The sequence below is a fragment of the Ochotona princeps genome, chromosome 15, assembly GCF_030435755.1.
Source record: "Ochotona princeps isolate mOchPri1 chromosome 15, mOchPri1.hap1, whole genome shotgun sequence".
NCBI lineage: Eukaryota > Metazoa > Chordata > Mammalia > Lagomorpha > Ochotonidae > Ochotona > Ochotona princeps.
In genome coordinates, this window is record NC_080846.1 from 54,241,871 (window position 1) to 54,256,373 (window position 14,503).

A 14,503-nucleotide genomic window follows, 5' to 3' on the forward strand; every position below is an offset into this window, starting at 1 on the left:
TTTAAAGTGGATTGCACCCGGTTGTGTATAAACTAAAATTGAAATGTCAATGAAGTAGTCACAGGATGTGGTTAAGAACTTACATTTCCTAACATATTGGTCACTCAATACCATGCTAATTAACTCCATGATGTTGTAAATTGTTGCTGATGTTATGCTGTGGCTTTTCATTGGAGGGGATGCTATTCTGCCAACTCTACTTTCAGACCAGGGATGCTCTCCCAAGGAAACTGTTGAATTTATCTGGACAATAAGATGCTGAACTCTATGCATGGTACATGCCCGCAAAGAAGGAATCATGTCTAGATTTGAACTGTATTACTGCAACAATGTACAGAAATTCAACATGGGGGGCAGGGCATGGAAAGGGGTTGGGGGAATCCCAGAGCCTATGAAACTGTATCATAAAATGAAAAAAAAAAATGTATTCATCTAAGCCTGAACAACAACAAAAAAAAAGACATTAAAAAAAAAAAACAAACATCCAGCTCTCCCATGTTTAAAAAGTTAACATACCCGGGCCTGGCACGGTGGCCTAGCGGACTAAAGTCCTCACCTTGAATGCTCCGGGATCCCATATGGGCGCCGGTTCTAATCCCGGCAGCTCCACTTCCCATCCAGCTCCCTGCTTGTGGCCTGGGAAAGCAGTGGAGGACGGCCCAATGCTTTGGGACTCTGCACCCGCGTGGGAGACCTGGAAGAGGTTCCTGGTTCCCTGCTTCGGATCGGCACAGAACCGGCCATTGTACTCACTTGGGGAGTGAATCATCAGACGGAAGATCCTCCTCTCTATCTCTCCTCCTCTCTGTATATCTGACTTTGCAATAAAAATAAATAAATCTTTAAAAAAAAAAAGTTAACATACTCAATCTGCTGCCAAGCCTGGTCTGCTTCCTACAGCCTACTGCTGTGGAGGCAACGCTCAATTTTCCCAACAGGAAACCCTATAGGTGTTGTAGTACTCCTCTCCCTACCCCCTTCTCCAACCAAGCTCTTCTAATCTATTTCTAAATTCTCATGGATTTGTCTTTTGTATTCCAACTATCTTATACTAGGACTTTTTTTCCCTTGGATTACAGCAATAGCTCTGTAATAGTCCCACCAGCTCTACAACATTACCAAAGTGTGCATGTCACTCTCCAACTTAAAACCTCCAATATTTCAGCACGCTCCTCAGCATTGTCAGAATTCTCTATGAACTCACCTTTATCTGGCCTCCACCCTCATTTAAAACTACTTATCTCAGGGCAGGCACTGTGGCAAACCCTGCAGCCTGTATCAGAGCGCTGGCTCCAGATGCGGCTGTTTAACTTCTGACCCAGCTCCCTGCTAACATGCATGGGAGGCAACAGTCGGTACGTCAAGCGCTTGATCCCCTGCTGCCCATGTGGGAGCCCAGGTGGAGCTGAGGGCTCCCAGGACGGCCTGACTCCGCCCTAGCTGCTGCAGGCATCTAGGAAACAGGCCAGTGGATAGATAACCTCCTTCTCCCTTTCTCTCTCAACTTTTCAAGTACGTGTAAATAAATAAGCTGTTTAAAATAAATCAATAAAACTACCGGCCTCATTATTAGTCGGCCAGGCAACCAACAAGTATTTGTGAAACGCCTCTAATGTGTTAGACGTGAGCCAGGCACCTGGACATACACCCTAGGAAACACAACAGAGAACTCCTCTGCTCTCATTGTTTAGGCCAAATGAGCCAAACCGCTCAACACATGCATTCACTAATTTTTAAAACTTTGTTTAATTTTAATCAATTTATTATTTTTTTTTTTAAAGATTTATTTATTTTTATTACAAAGTCAGATATACAGAGAGGAGGAGAGACAGAGAGGGAGATCTTCTGTCCAATGATTCACTCTCCAAGTGAGCACAACGGCCGGTGCGCGCCAATCTGAAGCCGGGAACCAGGAACTTCTTTCTAGGTCTCCCATACAGGTACAGGGTCCCAAGGCTTTGGCCCATCCTCGACTGCTTTCCCAGGCCACAAGCAGGGAGCTGGATGGGAAGTGGAACTGCCAGGATTAGAACCGGCGCCCATACGGGATCCCGGTGCGTTCAAGGTGAGGACTTTAGCTGCTAGGCCACGCCGCTGGGCCCTAATTTTAATTAATTTATTATTTAAAAGACAGAGCTCACATCCACTACTTCATTCCTTAAGTGCCCTTGAGGGCAGGGATCAAACTCGGAAGGCAGAAGTTCCAACCTCTGGTCCCCGAACCATTACCCAGGCCTTCCAGGGTCTGTATCGGCAGGAGGGTGCCAGGAGTTGAACGCAAGCACTCCAATATGGGATACAAGCATCTTGACAGGCCAAATATGTACGTCCAACAACACCACCACAACAAAATCATTTTTACTTTTTTGTTTGAAAAGCAGAGATACAAAGAGAGACAGAGATCTACCATCTACTGGTTGGTTTACTCCCCAAATGCTCCAACAGCTGGTACTGGAAAAGGCCAAAGCCAGGAGCTCAGAATTCAAACAGACTTACCATGTGTGATAAGGATCAGAGCTATCCTCATCATATCCTAGGGTACACGTTAGCAACAGACTAGAATCAAAGTGCAACCAGAGCGGAGCCAAGACTCAAACTCAGGCACTCCAATGAGATACAGGTATGTAACGGTATCTTAACTGCTGTGTCAAATGTCCACCCATCAACAAACACTTCTTTTTTTAATATTTACTTACTTTATATTTAAAAGGAAGATTTATAGAAAGGATGAGAAGCAGAAATATCTTTTATCTACCAGTTTGCTCCCCAGTCACAGTGACCACAGCTGAGCTCATATGAAGCCAGGATCCAGGAATCAGATAACTGCAATGTGAGAGCTGAGCTGGTCTGAAGCCAAGAGCCAGGGGCTTCTTCCAGGTCTCCCACATGGATTCAGGGTCCCAAGGATCTAGGCCATCCTCTACTGTTATCCCAAGCCAAAAGTAGGGTGCTAGGCTGAAAGTGGAACACTTAGGGCATGAACCAGCAACCATATGAGATGCCACCACTTTCAGGTGAAGGACTAGCCTGTTCAGCCACCACAATTGCCTCCAAATATTTCTCTATAGCAGTTATTTGTATAAACTTTAACAAAACAAAGTCACCATCCATCCCAAACAGTTTACAAATCAACTAGTGACAAACTGCAATGACATTAAACTTCAGAACACTATAAAACGCACAGGAACAGAGAAGTTTGAAACCAAGTGAGAAGAAAAACTCAGAAAGCAACAGTGGAGATAACATTCCACAGACGAGAAGGTGATAACAAGGGAGCAGAAAGAACAGTAAGTGCTAAGGAGAGTACCAGCACAGGCATGTGGGAAATGAAAGACCAAAACAATCAGAGAGGAAGGATGGTGCCAGCCTAAACTGGCAACACAGGCACTAAATGTAAACCAGAAAAACCATCACCATGCTGTGCTACAAGGGGTACATGCCATACACAGAAACTCTGGGAGCCCATTGAAAATGTTATTACAGCAGCCCAGAGCTGACACCAGACGATACACACTCCCAGAGTATCTGAACCAGAAGATGCTCCAATGTCAGGAAGAACAAAGAAATTCGGGTCACAACCTCACGTCCTGCACCCAGTCCAGAACAAAGTGGAGCTGAGTATAAACGTACATTAGCTGGGGCATAGCATGTTGGTCCTCACCTGTGTAGTCAGCATCCCAAATGGGCACCAGTTCAAATCCCTGCTGTTCCACTTCCATTGGAAGGCAGCTGAGGATGATCCAGTTCCTTGGGCCCCTGCACCCACATGGCAGACCTGGAAGGCCCTGGTTCCTGGATTCAGACCGGCTCAGCTGTGACGTGCAGCCATCTGGGGAGTCAATCAGCGGACAGTAGATTCTGCGTCTCTCCTGCTCTCTCTCTAGTTACAATAAATAAAACTTTTTTTTGTAAGAGAGAAAAAATAAAGGAATACAAGAAGAGGATGGAAGGAGAAAACCAGAGAAGCACAATTTTGTACCATGGCCTCTGGATAGAAAACCGTAACCAGCAGACGCCGACTCCCAGGCATGGAGTCCAAATTCACACGCACTGACACTCTGTCATAAGCAAATGAGAAACTGTGCACAGGGATCGCAACAACCTGAGAAACCTAAAACTTAATTTCAGAGTTTAAAGATAAAACACACACAGAGAGGAACAAAACGTCCCGGAGGAAATCAGCAGAGTGAGACCATGCTCCACAGCGAGGCTGCGGAGCTACAAAAGGCAGCTGCAAAGAAAGACTAGGTTTGCAGAGAGAAAGAGAGACAGAGATAAAGATCTTCCATCCTCTGCTTTGCTCCTCAAGTCACTGCAATGGCCCCAGCTGAGCCAATCTGAAGTCAGAAACCAGGAGCCTCCTCCAGGTCTCCCACATGGGTACAGGATTCCAAGGCCGTGGGCTGTCCTCAACTTCTTTCCCAGGCCACAAGCAGGGAGCTGGATGGGAAGTGGTGCAGCCGGGACATGGACCGGGACACATATGGGATCACAGTGCTTGCAAGGTGAGGATTTAGCCATTGAGTCATCCTTCCAGGCCCAACTAATGGAATTTTTTATTAAATATTTATTTATTAATTATTGGAAAGTCAGATATACAGAGAGGAGGAGAGATAGAGAGGAAGATCTTCTGTCTGTGGATTCACTCCCCAAGCGACTGCAACGGCCAGAGCTGAACTGATCCAAAGCCAGGAGTCAGGAGCTTCTTCCAAGTCTCCCATGGGGGTGCAGGGTCCCAAGGCTTTGGGCCATCCTCGACTGCTTTCCCAGGCCACAAGCAGGGAGCTGGAAGGGAAGCAAAGCAGCTAGAACACCAACCAGCACCCATATGGGATCCCGGTGCGTGCAAGGTGAGGACTTTAGTCACCAGGCCTCTGTGCCAGGGTCAGCTAATGGAATTCTTAAAACACTGTTGGCATAAATGTAAAATAATCCAGCTACTATGGGAAAAAGCAGAGGTTGCTCTGAAAACTAAAGATAGCTATACAACAGGCTTCAGCAAGCCCACGTCTGGGTTTCTATTCAAAGCAACTGAAATTAGGATCACAAGGTCCTTTTAATAGCCACAATGTAGAAACCATAAATGCTCATCAACAGATGAATGGTTAAAAAAAAAAAATGCGGAGCACAAGGCCATGGCCAGGGGTGGTGGTAGAGAGGCTAGTGCTGGGTTCCATCTCTGCTTTCCCAGCTCCCATGAACAGCCTGGCTGGCACAGGGGTGGCCAGCAGCCGGCTGGCCTGGGCATACACCACACCCCGCTGGCTGACGGCAGACTCCTTTCAATGGCCTTTGCTGCCTGCACCCCTGCCCCTCCCACCGCAGAAAGCTTGAAGAGCAGGGAAGAGGGGGACATATGGAGGCTCAAACTAGGGAACTGCACCCAGCAGCTGTGGAGGAAGCTTTCCTACACAACCGCAAACCAAATCATGGAAAATTAAGGGCTTAACCATTGAATTTGTGAATTCAGATTCTCTAAGTTTAATAAATGTAGGTTTGGTTTCAGTTTCAAATCTTCCCAAGTCAACTAAGTTGAAAAACCTTGAGCTGAGTGACAACAGAACCTGATGTCTAAACACCTTGGCAGAAACACTTTCAAACTGTACACACCTTAACTTGAGTGGAAATAAGCTCAAAGACACTAGCTCCTTGGAGCCCTAAAAAGGGCTGGATGATCTGTTTAACCACGAGGTAGCCAATCCAAATGACTGCCGAGACAGCGTCTTCCTGCTCCTGCCCCAGCTGACCTTCCCAGATGGCACCAAGGACTGGAAAGCCCCAAACTGGGATACTGAGGTTCAAGGTGTGGATAAAGAGGAAGAGGGTAAGGATGGTGGGGAGGGTGACAAAGATGAAGAGGGAAAAAAGACGAGAAGGAGGAGAAGAAGAAGAATCTAGACATGATGGAGAAGTTACTAAAACTGAAGAGGATGAGGATGAAGAGGAGAAAGAAAGCAGGAAAGAAAGAGGCCAGCATGGTAGCTGGACAGGCTGATTCTCCTCCTGCCAGGACCCACATCCCAGATGAATGCCAGTTCTAGCGCCAGCAGCTTCACTTCCCATCCAGCTCCCTGCCTGTGGCCTGGGAAAGCAGTCGAGGACGGCCCAAAGCCTGGGGACCCTGCACCCACATGGGAGCCCTGGAGGAGGCTCCTGGCTCCTGGCCTGGAATTGGCGCAGCTCAGCTCAGCTCCCACCATTACGGTTGTTTGAATGAACAAGAAGGAGATTCTGTTTCTCCTTCTCTCTGTAAATCTACCTTTCAAATAAAAGCAAATAAAGCTGTTTAAAAAGAAAAAAGGCAGAAAAGGTGAAGGGTAAGAGAAACAGATGATGAAGAATGGTTCACAACTGGCTGGACTACTCATGGGTGTGGCAGCTGTGACACAAACAGCCGAAGGGCCAGAGAATGGTTCCTGTGACATTCCGCGCTCCTCGGGACCCTATCACCAAGCTGGGGCACTCACCTCCAACAGAACTGTAAATACCGTTAGGTGTCAGGTTTTGTGTAAAACTTGTTACAGCATGAGTAGCTGTGACTGGTGAGTCAGCCATTACACTAGTACTCGAACAGCATTTTACTTTCTGTAGAACAAGAGGTTTTGTAAATAAATTCATAACATTTTGGGCTATTTTTGCATTTTTTTTTAAGTTTTATTGCAAAGCCAGATATACAGAGAGGAGGAGAAACAGAGAGGAAGATCTTCCAACCGGTGATTCACTCCCCCAAGTGATCGCAATGGCTGGAGCCAAGACAATCCGAAGCCAGGAGCCAGGAGCTTCCACCGGGTCTCCCATGAGGGTGCAGGATCCCAAGGCTTTGGGTCATCCTCAACCACTTTCCCAGGCCACAAGCAGGGAGCTGGATGGGAAGCAGGGCCGCCAGGATTAGAACCGGCGACCGTATGGGATCCCAGCACGCGCAAGGTGAGGGCTTTAACCACTACATTATTGCGCTGGGCCCGCATGGTTTTTTTTTTTTTTTAACACAAGGACACTTTATATGACAAATTCCAAAATTCCAAAACAGTACTTTTAAGCCTTTAAGTGAAATCGAAATAAACACTTTACTCTTTCATGTTAAAAAAAAAAAAAAAAAAAAGCAGTATGCACCCTCAATGGATTATTTGCCCTTTAAAAAATTAGACATTCTAGGGCTGGCACTGCAGTGCAGCAGGCTAAGCTGTCATCTGCAATGCTGGCATCCCACATTTGGTCCAGCCTCTCCATTTCCTATCTAGCCCCCTGGGAACGCAGCAAGAATGGCCCTACATGCTGGAGTCCCTGTTGCCCATGTAGGAGACCCAGAGGGAGTTCCTGGCTCCTGGACTAGGCCCAGCCAATGTGGTCATCTGGCAGTAAAGCAGAAAATGGAAAATCAATCTCTTCTCCCACCCCACCCCCCCGCTAAGGTTACTCTTCAAATAAATAATAAATTACAAAGAAAAAAATGCCACATGTAATGACATGGATAAATCTCAAAAACACACTAAGTGAGGAGCTGATTATCTTCTGCCTTTGGTGCCAGCAACCCATATAGGTGCCAGTTCAATTCCTGGATGATCCATTTCCAATCCAGCTCCCAGCTAATGACCTAGAAAAGCAATAAAAGATGACCCAAGGCCCTGGGTCTCTGCACCCACGTGGGAGACCCAGAAGCTCCTGGATCCCAGCTCTGAATCTACCCAGCTCTGGCCCTTGTGGTCACTTGGAGAGTGAACCAGCAGAGCAAAGATATGTGTGTGTGTGTGTGTGTGTGTGCGCGTGTGTGTGTGTGTGTATGTGTTTCTGGAACTCTTTCAAGTAAAACATAAATAAATCTTTAGAATAAAAAATGCTAAATGAAAGAAGCCAGTCCCAGAACAAATAATGCAAAATACCACTTAAATGAGGTATATATAAAAATGGTCAAACCCATAAGCAGAAAACAGAATGGTGGTTGCCAGCAGACACAGGGAGGAGAAAAATCAGGAGTTGCCATTCATTAAATATAAAGTTGCAGTTACACAAGACTGATTTGTAGAAGTCTACTTAGAACACTGTTCCTACCCTGGCTGTCGGCAACTGCCTAGGTTGTACTGTACCTAGGCAAGTGTTACACTGCTGGGAGAAAAGCAGCTAACAGCTGGTGGGCACTCTGGGCCTGGTTAGTGCCAAATCTGTGTTAACTATACCAGTGTGCCAGCATAGCTGCCTATTTTTTTTTTATGATACCTAAGGAGCAGATGCCAGCACATCAGCAGACAGGGATGGGGACCCACGTGCAAGTATGTACAGGTCCTGGGTAGGAAGACAGGCCCCCGGCTGACGCGGCACACTGCTGGAGGATTGGGTTTGGGGATCTGAGTACTCGTAGGCATGGGGCCTGTGGAATGCTCAGAGAAACAGGTCTGGGGTGGATGGGAGAACTGCTAAGGGAGAACATGACAGGGGAGGAGTGACTTCTGGGGGACTTGGTACCAACCAGGCTACTACACTTGCAGGTAAGTAAGGAGACTGACTGGTATGGAGGAGGGAAACCGCAGGGCCTTTTGAGGCCAAACCAATACACCCCGCTCACATGGAAGACCTGAGCTGGGCTAGCTGGCATCAACCACCACCTACTGGCACACACAAAAGCCATGGCTGAACCACAGTACCCATCAATGAGTGTCAGGGCAGCATGTGGACCATGTTAGGCTGGGCCATGTCACTGGCCAGCTCATGACAGAATTGGGTCTGGGAACAGATTCTGTGAGAAATCATGGGTTCACCCGTGTGGGACTGCCATACCAATTTGCTTGAGGGCAGGGGGTAATAACGGGCTGAGCTAGGCACAGAACTCACCAACACTCATGGGTATCGGGGTTGGGAACAGCTAGGCTGGTCCAGGCAGTAGCACCCAAAGGCGCACTCAAAGAGTTGGTGTACAGTGGGCCAGACCACAACATCCACCAGCACACACAAAGGCTGAGGCGCAGAGTGGCGGGGGGGGGGGGGGGGGGATGGCGATGGGGGAGGAGGGGAGGGCAGACTGTATAGTAAGGGCCTAGCACCTATCAGCACATGTGAGATCTGGGTCTGGGAGCGGGCCTGGGGAATTCACCTGGTAGCTGTCACGCCAAATGGTGAGCATGTAAGTCAGGGCTGGGTACTGGCCAGGATAGGCAGGGATGCTTCACTTGTCAGAAGATTTGTGGATTGGCCTAGGTGGAGGTAGGGAACCAGAGCCAGGATAGTGGGTGTGCAAGCCATACTGGGCTAGGCTAGACTATCACACCTACCAGTTTGCATGAAAGCCAAGGATGGGGGCAGGCTGGGCAGGACTACGCTGCAGCACCCACCAGCACGAGTTGGGATGGGAGGCAGATTGGGCCAGGCCAGGCTGCAGCACTGGATGGCAAAAGCCAAGACAGGTAGGTGATGGGTTATGCTGGGCTGGGTCAGGACAACCACTGGCACGAAGATCCGTGTTTGAGGCAAGCCTGGCTGGGAAGCTAAGGGGACACCCCCACTGAGCTGCAATTCCCACTAGTGAACCTGACAGCCAGAATGGGGGCAGTGAACTGGGCTGGACATGGCTACAGTATCCCTCGGCATGGGTACTGACTGGGTCCAGTGGGTGCCAGATTGGGCTACGCTTCAGCATTTGCTGGCACTTGCAAGAACCAGGGTAGGTGTGAAACAGGCTGGGCTAGGTCTCTGCACCCACTGAACCATGCGAGAACTAGGTCTGGGAGTGGACCAGACAGAGATAGGCTCTAGCACCCAACAGTAAGAGCCAGAATGGGTGTGGGCCGGTTGAGCACGGCTGCTGTCCCTGCCAGCACAGGAGATGGGCCATATCAGGCTAGGCCAAGGACCCACCAATATGCACAGGATCTGCCACTGGGAGGTGACCTGATAGGGGAGCTTGGGGAACTCCCCTAACAGGATGCAGTCCCTGCAGGTGAGTGCAAAAACTGAGCCTTTAATCAACCCAGACTAGGCCAGGTTACAGTGCTCACCAGCATAGATGTAGCTCAGGCCTGGGGATGGGCCAGGCTGGGTCAATTTATAGCATCCAGGCAAATCTGAGAACCAGGACAGGGTGCAGGACAAGCCAAGCTGGGCCACAACACCAGCCAGTTCACATTAGAACTGGGACTGGGTGAAAGCTGGACCAGGTCAGGCTGCAGTACTCACTGGTGAATGCCAAGGTGAGGCAAACCATGCCAGTCTGGGCCACAGCTCTAACATACATAAGACTTGGGATGGGGCGCAGGCCCAGAAGGGGAGCAGTGCAGGCTCCCCTGCTGGGACAATGCTCCCACTGGTAAGCATGAGAGCTGGGACTGGAAGCAAAACAGGCTGGGCAAAAACTGTAAAGCCCACTGGCCTGCACATGAGCTGAGTTAGGGAGAAGAGTCGGGCTGAGTTAAGCGACCATATCCATTGGTACATGCATCAGGCAGAATAAGTGCAGGCTGGCTGGGCTTTGCCTCAACACCAGCTGGCAGGTGCTAGGCCTGGCAGCAAGTCCTGTCAGGTTAGACTCAGAACCAACTGGAAAGTGCAAGATCCAGGGCTGGAAGTGGGCCTAGTAGGGAAATTGTGGGCACCCCTCTGATGGGCTACAGCTCCCACTGCATGGTCTGGCGAGACAGGCAGTGGCACCCACCAATATGAGCGTGGGCTGGATAGTGGGGCAAGTTGGGCTGAGCTGGACTCCAACACTCATTGATGTGTACAAGAGCAAAATGGGGTGCAACTGGAGGCTTGCCACTACCTGATTTGAACATGTATCATGAAGTGGTGCAACTAGAAAATGATCAACACAACAGAACAGAAGGGCAGGAAATATACCAACATACGTATAGACAAGTAATCTTCAACCAAAAAGGCAACTTTGTCTTTAACAAGTAGCACTCAACAACTAGACACCCAAAGCAGAAAAATACTGGTCCACAGCAAATAAAATGGATCATAGCTCTAAAGGTGAAGCCTAAAACTCCCAGAAGAATCCAGAGATGAAAAACTTTGTGAAATCGGGTTGGGCAAAGATTTCTAAGATATGATACCTTTTGGTCATATGTGACACATAAATGACTGCAAAATAGCTCAGTGTTTCAAAGATATGCTGTTAAAAGATAAACCGAAGGCTGAGAGAAAATACTGTTAAGTCACAAAGCTGATCAAGGACTTATACACAGAATTTACAAAGAACTCTCACAACTTAATAAGCAAAGACCTGGCACTGTAGCCTAGCAGCTAAAGTCCTCACCTAGCAGCACCCACATCCCATGATGAATTATGAGTTACTACAGTTACACCTTCAGAATGGCTAAATTTTCTACAAGTTAGAGTCACATCTGCGAGGTGGGTGTCAAGCTCATGAGCCCTGGGGGTGGGAGCCCCAGCAGGGCTCAGGCCACCCGACCCGATCGGTGAGGCTCACGTCGCCTGATCCTGGTCTTTGCACCTGCTCACAAGTGAAAACGTGTAGTAATGGATGCAGACCCTGATGCTCAGAGAATACGGCAGCCCATCTGGGACAATTGCAGAGGAAGGAGAACAGAGCAAACTGGACAACCACCCCTGCAGATGATGACAGCAAAATCTGGGTGAAAGGAGACTTGAGGTCAACTATGTTAGCCAATGGGTTACTTCACTCTTACATACACAAAATCGACAACATTTCAGAACTATGCAAACCATTTGACCAGAACCCTCAGAACATGCACTGTAACACGACCCTGGGTTAATACTTGGTGTTGGTTCCCCATTCCTGGGCACTGAGACATTTGGGAGGTTGGGTGTGGCTTTATCTCTCCCCTTCCGCCAGAGTCAAGAAGAAATGGAGGGCTTGGCAGCGTGGCCTAGTGGCTAAGGTCCTCGCCTTGATCCCATATGGCTGCTGGTTCTAATCCCGGCAGCTCCACTTCCTCTCTATCTCTCCTCCTCTCAGTATATCTGACTTTGTAATAAAAATAAAATAAATCTTTAAAAAAAAAAGAAAAAAAAAAAGAAGAAGAAATGGAGAATTAGGGAACAATGATTTCACAGACTTTTCCCTGATCCTCAATCCTTCCCACTCTGGTCAACCCTGTAATCACCATCAAATAAATAAAACAAATTTAATTTTAAAAAAAGACAGACCATATTGCACACTGGCAGAGATGTGAAGGAAATGCAACTCTCCTATGGCACTAAGAGGACGAGAAAGGGGAGTCGCTCTGGACAACAGCGTTGTAGTTTCTTAAAAAGTTGGATGTATCTACCACATGACCTCGCTATCTTAAGGACTTACCCAAGCAAAAATAAAGTCCATCTCCAGACTGCCACTTGCACAGAGATGTTCATTAGCAGCTTTATTTATGGTGGTGAGAAACAGCTAACAACCCAAGAGTCCATCACCACGGTGACAAATTACACTAGCCAGGCACAAACGGGATGAGTTACAGAAACACACCTGCATCAGGACTAACCCCAAACTATCTGTGCCGGCTGGAAGAAGCCAGAGCTAAAAGAGAAAAGGGGGTTGGGAGGAGACAGTCGGACCCCATTTGTATAAAACACGAAGTACTGGTGAACATTGTGACAGAGCAGGGAAGCACAATGATAATAGAAGGGAATCGGAGAGGTGATGAATATCTACATCCCGACCCCGAGAGGTATTTCAACACTTGTCCAAGTGCACATGGCTAATATACAAGTCTAATCTATCTCAATTATACCTAAAAGATTGCTTTTGTTTAAAAAACAAACAAACAAGAAGAGGGTCAGCACACGCAAGCATCCCACATGAATATCGGTTCAAGTCCCGGCTGCTCCAATTCTGATCTAGTTCTCTGCTTGTGGCCTGGGAAAGTAGCAGAGACGGTCCAAGTCCCGGGGATCCTACACCCATGTGGAGACCCACAAAAAGCTCCTGGCTCCCAGCTTAGCACCAGCTCAGCTCTGGCCAATTGGGAAATAGGAAATGGAAGATCTCTGTGAAACCTTTTCAACTAAAACAATGTTTTAAAACTCATTGTTCTCTATCATGCTTTCAGAAAAAAAAAAAAACTTTAATTAAAAACTATTTTATCATTTATTAGAAAGGCAGATGTACAGAGAGAAGGAGATGCAGAAAGATCTTCTGTCTACTGGTTCACTAAGTGGCCACAACAGCCAGAACTGAGCCCTTCCTAGGCCAGGCAGGAGCCAGGAGCCTCTTCCAGGTCTCCCACATGGCTGCAGGGTCCCAAGGCTTTAAGCCAGTCTTTCCTGCTTTCCCAGGCCACAAGCAGGGAGCTGGATGGGGAGCGAAGCATCTGGGACACAAACTGGCACCATATGGGATCCCAAAACATGTAAAGCAAGGATTTAGCCACTAGGCCACCATACCCGGCCCCAGAAAAAACCACTCTACAAAAAAAAAAGCTAACAAGGGACAGACACTGTGGTACAGCAAATTAAGCTGCTACTTGCGACATGACATCCCAGATCAAAGGGCCTAATATCCCATCACACCTCTGCTTCCCACCAAGGCACACCACGAGGGAAGCAGATGGCAGTCCCTAAGTTCCTGCACCTGCACAGAAAACAAAGGCAAGTTTCTGCCTCCCAGCCCTAATTACTACAGCCATCTGTAGAATGAACCAGCAGACAGAAGAGCTCCACCTCTATTGCACAGCCCCTCATTTCAACTTTTTTTTAAAAGATTTATTTATTTTTATTACAAAGTCAGATATACAGAGAGGAGGAGAGACAGAGGAAGATCTTCTGTCTGGTGATTCACTCCCCAAGTGACCGCAATGGCCAGTGCTGCACCGATCCGAAGCCGGGAACCAGGAACCTCTTCCGGGTCTCCCACACGGGTGCAGGGTCCCAAGGCTTTGGGCCATCCTTGACAGCTTTCCCAGGCCACAAGCAGGGAGCTGGATGGGAAGTGGAGCTGCCAGGATTAGAACCGGCGCCCATATGGGATCCTGGCGCGTTCAAGGAGAGGACTTTAGCCGCTAGGCCACGCCGCTGGGCCCCAATTCAACTTTTTTTAAAGATTTTATGTTTAATTATGAGAATGACAGCTTTCCAAACAAAAGACAGCCAAAAAGATCTTCCATCTGCTGGTTCACTCCCCAAAGGGCCACAATGGCCAGAGCTGAGCAGAACCAAAGCCAGGAGCCAGGAGCTTCTCCGAGATCTCCCATGTGGGTGCAGGGGCCCAAGGTTTTGAGCCATTCTCTGTTGCTTTCCCAGGGCAGAAGCAGGGAGCAGGATGGAAGTGGAGCAGCTGAGACATGAACCAGCGCCCATATGGGATCCCACCACTTGCAAGGCAAGGTCTTTAGCCAATAGGCTATCGTGCTGGACCCTTCAATCAATTTTCTTTTTTAAAGTTGCACCAGGCCCAGTGCGGCAGCCGAGCTGCTCACCTCCAACAGTTGCAGCCACTTGGGGAGTCAATCAGCAGACTGAACACCCTTCATTTTGTCTCTCCTTCTCTGAAAATCTGCCTTTTAATAAAAATAATTAAATAAATCTTTTTTTAAAAAGGAAA

The 14,503-nt window shown here is 48.1% G+C and overlaps 1 protein-coding gene and 1 pseudogene across 2 annotated transcripts in view; one reads left to right on the forward strand and one right to left on the reverse strand.

Annotated features, from left to right (window-relative positions):
• The window catches only part of SPATS2 (spermatogenesis associated serine rich 2), a 157,849-nt gene that overhangs the window by 125,380 nt on the left and 17,966 nt on the right, over window positions 1-14,503 (reverse strand). The window lies entirely within an intron of this gene.
• On the forward strand, window positions 5,357-5,995 carry LOC118757609 (acidic leucine-rich nuclear phosphoprotein 32 family member B-like; annotated as a pseudogene).